The sequence below is a fragment of the Meleagris gallopavo genome, chromosome 3 (genome assembly GCF_905368555.1).
Source record: "Meleagris gallopavo chromosome 3, MGAL_WU_HG_1.1, whole genome shotgun sequence".
NCBI lineage: Eukaryota > Metazoa > Chordata > Aves > Galliformes > Phasianidae > Meleagris > Meleagris gallopavo.
The window spans coordinates 28,380,761-28,393,998 of record NC_139406.1 but is presented as its reverse complement, the minus strand read 5'-3'; positions in this window follow the sequence as shown (position 1 = coordinate 28,393,998).

The window sequence follows — 13,238 nt, the reverse complement described above, 5'->3', positions numbered from 1 at the left end:
TTCAATGGAGGATAAAGTTTTCTAATGTATAGTTTACAAAGTGCATTAGGATAGCTTAAAAGGAAGGACTATATAAATGTAAGTTGTCACTATTATTAATTGGAAACTGTTAGGAAAGAAAGATAAAGAAATGATATATTGCCAGTGACAAAGTGCAGAATAGCCAAATTGAATAGTAAAGTCAAATTTACCACCTTGGAAAACAACCAAAACCTTTTAATGGTTCATGATTTTATTCAATTGAAAGCTTTGTGTTACTTCATCTTGTCAAGATATAGGAAAAATATTACATAGAGAAAAAATGTCTATGTGAGAAATTAAGTTGAGATGTTGATAAACTTGTTTTAAAATGATGGAATTATTGTTGCTTCTCTGTGCATAAAAATGGAAAATTATGACTATGTCTGCATGAACAGTTTGACTGCATTTCCACCGCCAAGCAGTCTTGGTTCATCTTGTATACACATTAAAAATTCTGGACAAAAATCTTGGCAGAAAATCCAACTGGATGTATGACTAACAGGATACTGGACAAGTTTATCTTTTAAAAAGTCATGTGCAGTATGATGCTCACTGATGGAAGACAAAAATTTGGAGATAAAATTTTAATATTAAAACAGGAGGAGGGAGATGTTTCATTGGAAATTTCGTTGGTTATTTTGTCGCTGTTGCTTGTTTGTTTTGTTGATTGTTGTTTATTAAGCTGTAGGCATTCTCCAGGTATCAGCAAAACTTTAAAATGTTCATTTATTTATTGCTGTCTTTGTAGAGATTTATAAATTTCTCATCTCAGCAACATTAAATGATTCTGGAAGTGATCCTAAGTAATGCAAGGGATAGGATTTCAAAGAGAATGTGAATTCTAGAAAAAAATCCTTCACAAATTGAAACTTGATTGGAAAACTATTGCAAAGAGGGGGGAAAAAAAAGAAAAAAGAAAAAAAAAGGAACAGAATGTGATTTCAATGGGACTGTAAAAATCAGTGCATATAAGACAAAATCTCTAAGAAGCTGAGAGTGGTAGGAAAAAGTGGAGTGGAATACTTAGCCAAAAGAGACAGGCAGAAAGCCAGAAGTTTGAGGTGCATCAATAATTCAACAAAGGAATAAATCTCCCTTTCAATCTCATAGAAATAGAAGCAAAGTTTTCAGACTATAAAGTAAAAATCTTAAAAACTTCTGTGATAATTACTCAGAATATATTAAGTTCACTCATTTCAAATAGTTAATTAGTTTTGAAGATTCATCTACAGTTTTACTGAGAAACTTCAGTGAGTGACAGCACTTGGGGACCTTACTACATTTTTGTAAACTTTTGAGTCTCAAGCCGAAGATCAAGATGTGTGCTGTAGTCATAATCATCCAAAAGAGAATGCATTGGAAAAAGGAAAAGTAATATAAATTTATGACCTAGCCCTTCTGCTTAATACTAATTTCAACCTCCACTCACTTTCACTTTAGAAATCTCCTGACTCTACATGTGTCTACATGGATTTATATTCCATGAACGTTTTCAGTCTTCCAATCAATCTGTATGAAATTTAAGTTTGGGCAAGGTCTTTTGCATCTGCTCTTGCTTCAGTGAAAACCATTCCTGCATTAAAAAACAGTGAATGATATCAGTTGATTTTCTTTCATACCATTTATCATTTTATTTTTCTTCAGCTGAACCTTTTCTGAGTTCTCTCTTTTCCATAAGGGAAAGCCACAAATGATTTTATAATTCAGTATACAGAAATCAAATGCTGATGCGTTATCTAATGATATAAAAATACATTTAGAAAGTGTTACAAAGTTGTCTACTATGTGAGGAAACTCAAAGTATGATTAATTGCATGCTGCAATTAACAATTCACCGTGCACCAAAATATCTTGAGATGGAACATATTTGCAGAGATTTAACCAGATAATTTTCCTTAGGTTGAGATTATCCATAGTACGCTGAGTTCTGTGTGATAATTCATTTTACCATGCAAATTTTTTTCTTTTTGTCTCTATCCTGTTTTCTTTATCTGTCACATAGTGTAACCAGAATCACTGCACTAGTTTAAATTAAGATCTAAGGGCAAAGGCAGCTAACTGTTGAGCAGATTTACTCAATATTTTTATTCTTTTCCAAATCATTATAATACTTTTATTCCTATGAGAATTTTCTTTATCTTCTACTTCATTTTCTCTTCACTAAGCAACTACCAAAGTTTTTATTCATGGTTTACCATTTGTTTTAGCAGGTACAATGTTTCTTTTTAGTACATTTTTACTTTTGACTGTATGAGTCTGTTTTAGTCGTTTCCTCCACACTTTCTAATACTGAGCGTATCTGTATCGTCACTGGTATCATCACAGCTCAGAACTGATCCAAAGAATAGATGAACCTTGTGATATAGCGGTATGGGGGATAACTCACAATATCTGTCATTTGAATCTACAAAATCAGCTTCAAAACAGATTCTGAGCATTTAACTCTGAAGTCCCTCACCTAACTGAGGAAAAACTGTGGTCTGTGTATATAGTCACCAGAAGACATTGGAATTTGTATTTTCAAGACTAAATTCAAACGCAACTTGTTTCCTATTTCTTTTAAGTGTTGTTTCTCAGCTAGCAATACATTTTCTGTTAAGCAACTATTTAACTTCATCACAATATTATTTGAAATAATTGAAGCATCATTATTCTCATCTTTCTTCTCATAATAACAAATGAAAGAATTGTTGATTTCTTCCTTGACAAAATACTCTAGCATATAGCTAACTTCGAATTTCCCTGCTAATCAAATCTTTGCCCTTCAAGACTTCTAGACACCAATAATATTGCTAGTCTCTCGTTTTTAGAAGGTGATGTTCTAAGAAAAAATAATCCTAATTCCTCTCTCTGACTTGATGTTGTCTTTTTTTTTTCCATTCTCATCTTTTTATGCTAAACAATCTTACACATTACCATCTTGGGAAAAATACATCTAGTTTAGTGACACATAAAGGCTTCTTTTCCACTTTTGATTTTATTCCTATGAGACCTAAGGGGTTCCAGTAGAAAATAAATGCATGAATAAATAAGCATTAACAAACCCCACTACAGAAAAGCAAAACAGGGAAGAAAATAGAAAAGAACAATCATCCTTATCAAGTCAGTGACAGGGAGCGATCCAAGAACCACTTGTTCCCTTGAAATAGTCAACCAAGAACACAGCAAGAATCTCTGGATGAGTGTTGTTTGTGTACTTCTGTGATTGTTGTTTATGAAGACAGCATTTCATATATGACCAGTTTGTTGCCAAACTCTATCAGCCTGATTAGCCAGGTCTATTCTTTTCCATACATTTTAACACTGACAAGTCTCTTGAGAAATTTTAAAGACATTGAAGCAAGGTAAAAAAAGTTGTTTTTTGTTTTGTTTTTGTTTTTGTTTTTGTTTTTCCAAAGAAGCTGTTACTGAGTGGAAGAAAATAAGAAGGCTAAACTTCTTTTTATGTGGTTTAGAGGTGTGTGTCCCAAACTCTTAGACTGACCAAAGAGGATGCTACTGTTCATTGGATGGAGTTTAGATGTGCAATTTTATTTAAACTCAAAATCCTGGACCACTTAGGCAGTACCATTTTGATTTTCACTTTAACCTGGAATGAGGCAGGAAGGAAGACACACTTTAGAAAGTGAATCATACATGATATATGTTTTAGAGTAATAACTTGCCTCTGAGATCTAATCCTAAACTCAAGAACATTTGCAAAAATATTTTGTCACAGCCAGAAAGACTTTCTGAAATGTAAAAAATCAGTCATGCATCATATCATGCACTCTGCAACTGAGAATTTCTTATCAGCATTTGCTGACCTTTCTTAATAACATGCTTTCCCATGGACTCAGCTTTGGCCAGCAGGGGGTCTATTTAAGCGCTTACTAAAACCGGTTGTGTCTGCCATAGGGCAGCCCCCTTCTCTTCCTGCAGAAACCACCCTTACTATATCAAAATCTTGCAATTTACACTTAGTCTTAGAGAAAGGGATTCAATGCCTCCTTTTGTTATAAGAAGATCTTATGGAAGAACAAATAAATGTAGGAGTTCAGTTCTCCCACCTTTTTTTCCTCTCTCTCTCAGAATCAATCAGTATATTCAAAATTGACAGATTTTCAAATTTACGTGGATCTTTATTTATAGGGTACTTTGTGTTTTAATGAAATCTAATCAGGCCTTCTCAATAAGATCACTTTTGTCTTCTTAATGTGATCTGGCCAGACAAATCCAACCATTGAATGACTTTACATACACTTTTGACAGCACAATCTTTCTCTCTTTGTACTTGTGTGGCAGGGATAACAGCTGAATTTCAGTGGGATCACATCAAATCATTCAATAATTATTACCATTTTTTAAAGTGAGTGTGCCTTATGGTTTGTGAATATTTCGAATTTCAGTTGGGTACTTCAGTGATTTAATCAACAGGATGTGGCTGATACAGGAACTAACTATTTTTAGGTAAAACTCCTGAGGTGGGATTTAATTCTAAGCCTTCTGTGCATTTTTATTTCTCAAGGTGCTTGCCAGACTTGAATGATACATGATTAATAATTGAGCACGTCATCTTTATAAGTTACTTTACAACTGATGAATGGGAAGAAAAAAAAATAAAATAAAATGAAGGAAGTAAAAAGAAAGATAAGAAGCTTAGGTTGCCAAAAGGCAAAAGTGTGCTTCCACATTTCCTTCCTTTCTGCAAGGAAGAGATGATAATTTATATGTCAATCAGAGTTTACTTAGTCTTTACACATTAATTTCTACATTCCCCCATTTTCATACATGCCCTTTGACTCCTGCTCAAGAGAATTAACAGCAAGATTATTGTGACTGAGTTAGGATTAAGGCTAGATTGGTTATTTCTGTAAAAATGTGGACTGAGTAGAGAGATTAAACAATTTAAGGTGAATAAAAGATATGATTTTCCTAGAGTACTGTGTATTTATCAGTATGGCCTAATATTTTTGTCTGTGATGAGAAAAATGTCACTTCCACATTTTATTGCCATGTGACAACTGTTTGTCAAATTAAAATACGTCTATCAATTTATTAAATTATTTTATGAATTTAAAATTTTGAATTTATGAATCAGTTGCATTGACTCAAATTGCCTGTACTAATGGTCTACTTGTGACATCTTGAGGTAGCCACCACCTCTACTTTCCTTCCCACTATTAACTGTAGACAATAAATTTTTCATAATTATTTTAAGCTCATCAAATTCTTCCTTTTAAAGCTTCCAGTGTACTGCAGAAAAGTCTTTTTTTCACAGTTATTTAGAAGATACTTCTTGGGTTGTAGGAGTTATCGTGTGAAAAAAAAATGAAAAGCTTGAAACAACACTACTTTTAGGAAAGTTTAGAATCACATACCACAGCTTTGCAAGAATTGCCATGTCTATATTCCTATTTATATTGACAGTTCAAAACCTCTGGTATTTCTGTGCTCTTCATTTCTTTATTGCACAAAGAATGTCCAGTTCTTTATTCAGTGTTCAATAGTATTAATATCTATACAGTTTCTCAAAGATAGGCAAAAGAAATCTTATGGAAAAATATTCATGGAATAAAATGTCTAGAAGTTATTTTATACTCACCAGTTGTTTGTTATCTTCAGTTGTGAAACATGAAGATTTACTTTCACTCTCACAAGTTTAAAACAAACAAATAAACAAACAACTTTTCTTCTGGATTCGTAGATTTTAGTATAATCATTACAAATGTCCAGTTTTACTTTGAATTTTGCTATGTATATAAATTATTCATATAGTTATTTAGAGTATGGTGGCTTTAGCCAACCCAGCTCCATTGTAAATTAGAGCTCTAACTGAAAGCTACATTTTGGAATTGGTGATGTTTCGTAATGAGCCCAAATCTGCATCTAGCATTCCTCAGCTGCACACAGTAAAGACATATACTGTCATTTTATTATCCTCAGAGTTTAATATGTATTTTGTTTCAGATATATTATGCTACATTCTTTGTTTGTTTTGCTATTAGTCTCTACAAATGTGTTTTTTGTTGATTGTCGCATTGGACGTTAGTCTTTCTCTGGAATGATTATAGTGAGTACAGAAAAAAATCTTCCCAGTGGTAGGTTGGCTTTGGTGAGACCTTGATTGCCTATGTAGTTTTTTTCTTACTTAATTACAGCAGCTTCATCTGCAGTAGATACGTTCTGTGTGGGTTCATCAGCTGATCGTGTGCCATCTACCTGGATGATGTTTCTTTGAAAGCTCCTCAGACGATTTTATCATTTTGGATGATCAGAAGTAGTTGTGACTGTTTTAAAACATTTTTTTTGCCACTGCATATGCTTGTTGCCATCCTGCACGTAGGAAATTGTAATCTTCAATGCTAATCTGGTAAAAAATATATTTGTACAAGTATTTCTCATCTACTTCAGCAGTGTTTCATGGCTTAGTAATTTAACTTGCAGAAAGTAAATACAGAGTGCAATAGAGGAAGCCATGACAAAATCAGGACAAATAGGATATTGGAGTCTTCATAATGGGCATGATTAAAGGACAACTTCTACTATGCCATATCTAACAGTAAATATTTCTGAAAAATGTCTCAGGTATGACTATGTAACAAAACCATTTTACAGAATAAGTTCATTAGTGTCTTTTCCTAAGGAAATATTTAATTTGTTAGGCATGAAAATACTTACAGGTTCACATATTTCTATATAACTACATGTGCTTGTTTGTATGTTATGTATTTCTGGGAACTACCTAAGGCCTAGTCAGATGAAGAAGGGAAAATAGCTTATTAAAATAATAATAGTAATAATAGTAATAATAATAATAATAGCAATATTCTGTGTGTATGTTTCAAGGGTAGTGTGCCATATTGATATTACTACTGGCAACTACTTATCAGTAGGAATGTTCTCAAGAAAACACAAGTCATCAATCTGCTTAATCCATCTGCTGAGAAAAGAACTATGTTACCATTAGCAGCTCTGTCTCTATAATTCTCTGTGCATTATCGTGACATATGTCTTATATATACATGTTTTTTAACTTAGTAGTTAATCATGCTAAATAGCGCTTAATTTACCAAATGCAAATAGCTCTAAGGTCACTATTTCTTTTTTGAAAGGGACAACAACAATAATAACAGCAGAATAGAAACTCCCAAATGACACTTTAAATGTTATGATGATAAATCAATGACTTATGTAATATGTCTACTAAAAGAGTTCATTTTACTACTAGGTATAGTTGATGATTCGTGTTCCATATTGGTTAAAGTAATTTGGCACAGTGTGCCACCTTTCTCTTTATTTACATATGTTCTATTTAAATGCTGTCATACCTTTCCAAATTGAAAGCAATAAAGCTCAGCTGTAAGCACCAGGGGGAATAGCATTCTTCAAGTCCACATGTGGAGGTAATTGTTGAGGAAACAAGTCTTTTTTATGCATTCATATTAGAAGTGTTAATCACAAATACAATGCGCAAGAGAGATTCCTGAAAATTTTTTTTTCTTCAAAATTCTTTATTTTTCAGTATTCTATTATTTATTTTTCCTGGGTGTTAGGTGTCTTATAAAAGGAACAATAATATAATCAAAACAATGCCAAATAATCCTGCCCATGTGCACAGTATCTTTTTGTACACACAGTAGGTCTTATGGTTTGCAGTATTGTTGGTGTTATTGCAAGAATTATTTCTGCTGCTGCAAATATATAATCAATTCTTTCAGAATTTATTTCCTTACTGGGTTAAGAACACTTACTGGAAAGTAAAACATGAGTTTTGCTCCAACAGCTTTCTCCCATTGCCTTCTTTATCAGCATCTCATACCTGATTAGAATGATTTCCAGACAAACATTTTCGTTTTTAATATTAAGACAAATATTTCTTGAAACATACAGCTGCAGGATGTAATAGGGTCACTTCTTAAGCCTTTTTTTGCTATCTTGAGTGCTATGAACTTTTTAAAAAAATAAAAAAAATAAAAAAATTGTGAAAGTCTACTATACTAATGAGTATATTTAAACAGTCTTACTTTTTGGGGGAAAACTTGCTTGAGTCTTGAGTCTTATAATAATTTTCTTCTGCTACAAAACTAAATACATTACTTTTTAAATTATAGATAATAACAGTTTTTCAATTTTTATTAATAAATATCCTTAGTGCTCTCAACAAGAAAAAAAAACCAACAGTACAGCAATGATGGTGGAAGGGAAGCAGAAAGTAGTCTCTTCTGTGCTGTCATTGCTCATTTGCAAAAGGTTGACAAAATCACCCCTATTCAAAGCCTCAATTACAAGACTCTCTACAAACAGATATTACGTGTCTGTGTATAAGCATGGGCCTGCGTTGTCAACAGTGATCAGAAAAAAGGGTAGTAGCTATGGAAGAAACACCTTTGCATTTTGCTAGATAAATTGCATTTAATTTCATAGCATGGTCAACTTTATTGCCTAGTTGATCTATCAACATGGTTTTTAATAGCAGTGTTTCACTTTAGCAGTTCCCATAAAAACACTGAATTGTTGGTTGTTTTAGGGACATTGAAGAAATTTTGCCTTGTGTTTTCTGTCTCATACAGAGGAACTCAAAATCTGGGTGATTTAGCTAGGACCCCCAGTTTTACTTCATTTTGTCTGTGCTTGACATGATACTGTATCTATACAAATATAACGTAGTATGCCTGATTCACCAAATTAAAAACATTGAGGTCATTTGATAAGCATGTTAACATTTATTTTTAATAATGTATGAATTCTTTCTTGTCTGTAATGGTGTACAATAAATGTTTTTGAAACCTGGATCAGTGTTGGCTAACAACCAAAAGCTGAAGTGTATTGTAGGTTAAATGAAAATTAGGCTTTTTTTTTTTTTTAATAATTGCTGATTATTTGAAAGTCCGTTAAATCATTTGGCATTGAAAATAATCAGCAGCAATTAAATTAAGTCTCTATCAGAAGTAACAAAGTCATCATCTCCTATTCTTAATATATACACTGATTTCATATATAGTATATATAACTGCTTAAAAATCTAGAAGACATAATTTAAAAGGTCATTTATACAAATCTTTTTTGTAAGGAATGCTTCATAGCTTCTTCAAAGATTTATACGAAACAGTTTATTTTAAGAAGCTAATCATCAAAACTAATCTTCTCTCTTGTTTTTCAAGCCTATGGTATATAAAAAGAGGAAAGAAATTAATTATCTATTATGTACATTTCAGATTCCTTACAAGCTGTCACTGTAAATAGCCTCATATACACATAAGACCTCCTTCTGTGCTGTTATGTCAATGTAAAGGAGCATTTTAATGAATAAAAATTTCATTGGCTTCCATCTGAGAGTCCTCCATACTACAAGCATCATACAGTTGAATTTAAATGCATGCTATTTATAATAGGACTGTTACGAATAGGATTAAAAAAAAAAAAAAAAAAAAAAAAAAACGTGAAAAGAAATGCCCACCAAAAGTCATTTTGATTCAAGTGTTTTGAATCTTTTGGAAATCACCAGTTTGCGATATTCTTCCAGACTTATTTATAACTTTATCTTTTGCCATGTCTTTTAAACTTTGTAACAGTATGCAATGAATGCTGACCTGCAACTATTTTTGTTTATTTCCAAACTCAAAGCAGTCTGCCAGTAGAAGTTACAGGGAAAACTACTGTATCTGTGAAATGTACAAAAAACTTCAGTCTTTAGCTGTAGGATGACAATTAATTGCCAACACAAATGAATTTCTCATTTGCTCCTTCCCCATAAACCTAACAGCAGAGTTATTTTGAGATGATAGTCCACTGTAAACAATTAGCTTGCTAAATTAAAAGATTTTGTTTTTTTCAGCTTTTTAATAGCAAAGAAAGCATTGTTTTGTCCTCTATAACCTTGTAAGAACTGAGTAATCAGAAACAAACTATTGATGTGTTTTTTAGACTGATGTGTTGGCAAGAAAAGTACAAAAAGGAGAAAATGAAACAAGATTTCCTCAAAAAAACATAAATTTTCTCCTTCTTTTAAAGTAATTCAGTCAGTTGGTTGTGATTCATTTTTACAGATAAATTTAGTCTTTTTCTTTGCTATTGTTTTCGTCTATTGTTTAGATGAAAAGCAGAACTATATATAATCTTTCAACCACATTACTGTATGTGCAAATTTTATGACTGTGAAATCAAATAAAATAATATTGAGGAAGTTCAGAACAAAAGCTATCTATAATAACTTGCATTAAGAAATTTACTTTGTGCTTAGTATTGTTTAGATAAGCTAATCATGGAAGATTAACCTTTAAATTTTTATATTCTAAAGTACTTTGATCTCATTCTTGGTTCTTAATGCTTTTAGCTCTGTAAACAACATTTGATATTTGCCAATAGTAATGTCAGGGACAAATGTCCCCCATCTTACAGGTAATAAAGATTTGAATAGTTTTCTGGTTTTTTTTTTTTTTTTTTTTTGAGAACATGTTGAGGATTGAGTGATGCAGTCTAACTTTTGTTTTTAGTGGTGAATTAAATGATGACATTACTGTAGAAATCATTACTTGGGAAAGAAATGCTTAGCATTTAAAAGTATTAGGTAATCAGTAAGGCTTATTTTTAAGCAATGGCCACTACTCTATTTTACTTAAATGAAACAAAAACATTGTAAGGAATTAACATAAGAAAAAGCAGTTCTCAGATGTTTTCTGACCCTGAATCAGAGGCACTCAATTACATACGGAACTCCAAGAAGTTCTATTGCTGTGGTGCCTCTAATGTTTATACGTAGTTCCAACATTTGTCTTTGTATATGCTCTAATCTAAGTATTCAACACTGAAAACTAAGCAAATAACAACAATTCAGGATAGATTCAATGTTTACCTTTCAAGTTTTCCAGTACCTTTCTTAACACAAAGTCTGAGTCAGTCCTAACTCAGATTGTCTTTTTCTTTTTTTTTTTTTAAACTATGGGCTGCCCAATCATCCTGCTCAATAAATTTATTTGAAGAATCCAGAAGAGACCATTAAGAATGGAAGTTTTAAACATATTACTCAACAAATTGCAGACATGAAGTTTCACAGTTCAGAAGAATATTGGTAACCACTGAACCAGAGGAGAATTTACAGGACAGGTTCTGTAGCAATACTAAACTTTATTAGTATTACAGAAGTGCTAGAGATTTTTGTAAATGTAATACAAAAGCTAGATGAAATCGTAGAACACTGATTCTGATTATATGTAATGGAGCTGGAATACGTTTCTTTCAGTTTCACAAGATATAACAATTCAACGTGTTCTGTGTTAAGATGGCATATTCCTTGAAATACAAAAACGTTTCATACTCACCCATGCTTACTCTTCTATTAAAAACAAAAACTGTTGGAAAAATCTGAAGAAAATCACATACAGGGTGAGATCTTGAGAACACCAAGAAACAAGCATGAATAAAGTAAATGACTCTTCAAAAATAGATTTTTTATTTCTTTCTTTATTCGTTTGTTTGTTTGCTTATTTTGTAGAAACATTAAGGACATTGGCTTTTGAAAGATATATCTACCATTAAATGTAAGTTAATGATTTCAAGTACCTAACTCAATGGAACTTTTAAGAATTTATTTATTTTTTGTTAGTGTTAAGCCCAAAATGGAACTGGAGCCAATGTAGGAAATGGTATTTGTTCTATTACTACATCAATTATTCCTAACAAGAGATGTATGTAGAAGAGAGGATGCTGTGGCTTAACTTCCTTTTTGAGAATTTCTTCTTGCTAAAGGCAGATACAATGCTTAAGCAACAACATAAAATTTTAAAATACTATAGTTACTTTTGTTAGGAGCTGATGCTGTGACATCTGCAGAGTTTGACAGAAGCTATAAAGCCAATGTCTATATCTGCAACCAGAAAGGCAGGACTTGTCTAATTTGGAAAAAGAAAACTAGTATTTTCCCTTAGCATCTCATGCAAGATTCAAAGGCCTTTTGAAAGTCCCACTGATTTTCCATCATTCTTCTCTTTATCTATTTTTATGCTGACAACTGAAGAAAAATAGCAAGATCAAAGTACAGCACTTACCCTGGTAATGTGTTCTAAATTGTTATATCACACCAGACCAAGCAATTTAGAATCCTGCTTTTAATTTCAATTGGTTCTTTTGTCTCATTTCCTAGTACATGACAATTTATATCTAGCATTAACCAAAACACGGTATCAAGTTAACATAATAATCAGAGGGTAACTTTAATAATGTGTGGATAAACTACTTATGAAAAATGTCATTTATAAAGCTGTTTTTGTCACTGAGCATTGTCTATATGAATATGTGCATACCAGAATATTCATACAATATATATAATTTTATTTATACAAAATATATATGACATTAAGCATTTGTTTGCTATTGAGATTGGTGGAAACTTATATTTCCAAACTCCACATGGGAGATTCTCAGAGCATCCTTTCATAGATATCTACTGCATAGGGAAAATTTGATCTTACACAGTTCTGAAAGTTCGGTTCAGAACTTCATGTATTCAGAGAAAGAAACTTCAATCAGCTCTGGTCTTTTTTTTTTCTTTTCTTTTTTCCTTTTTGTCTTCAAACCAAATTTTTGAACAGGGATTCATTCAGCTTTATCAGCAGGCTAAATGAGGAAGTTTTATTGAATACACAATATTCTTAATGAGTCATGAATTTTGTGTTGAAATAAAAGAACTTCGTCCCTTTCCTTCTTCTAGCAATTATTCCGTTTTGTGTCTATTAGTTCATACTTTTAGTCTCTATCAATGCTAAGATTTTTTGTAAAACTGATAACTGACTATTCTGTCAAGCTTATAGTACTGAAGACATGGTGAAGGTAAATTAGATCTGCACAAATATGTTACCCTCTTCCAAAGCATCAGTGTGTTACTCTTTGATTCTGCATTATACTTAGTTGCTTTTTTTTCTCCTATGAAATTAATGGGGACGACTTACGAATGTGTAAGAATGGGTCCTTATGGACATTTTGAAATAAAATGTTAGGACTTTAAACCATAGACTGATGAGATATTAAACATAATTTTTACTTTCTCTTTTTTTACTTCAAAAACTGGAGAAATCACACAGCTGACCACTTTGCAGCTACTTAATGCTGTTGTAAACAGATCATAATAAGCACATGGTGTACATGATTGTCTGGGTTGATAAATGGCAGTCTAAATTGTTCAGCATCAGTGGAAGGAGGGAACAAGAAAAAAAATTCCTTCCTGATTGCAGCTGCAAATG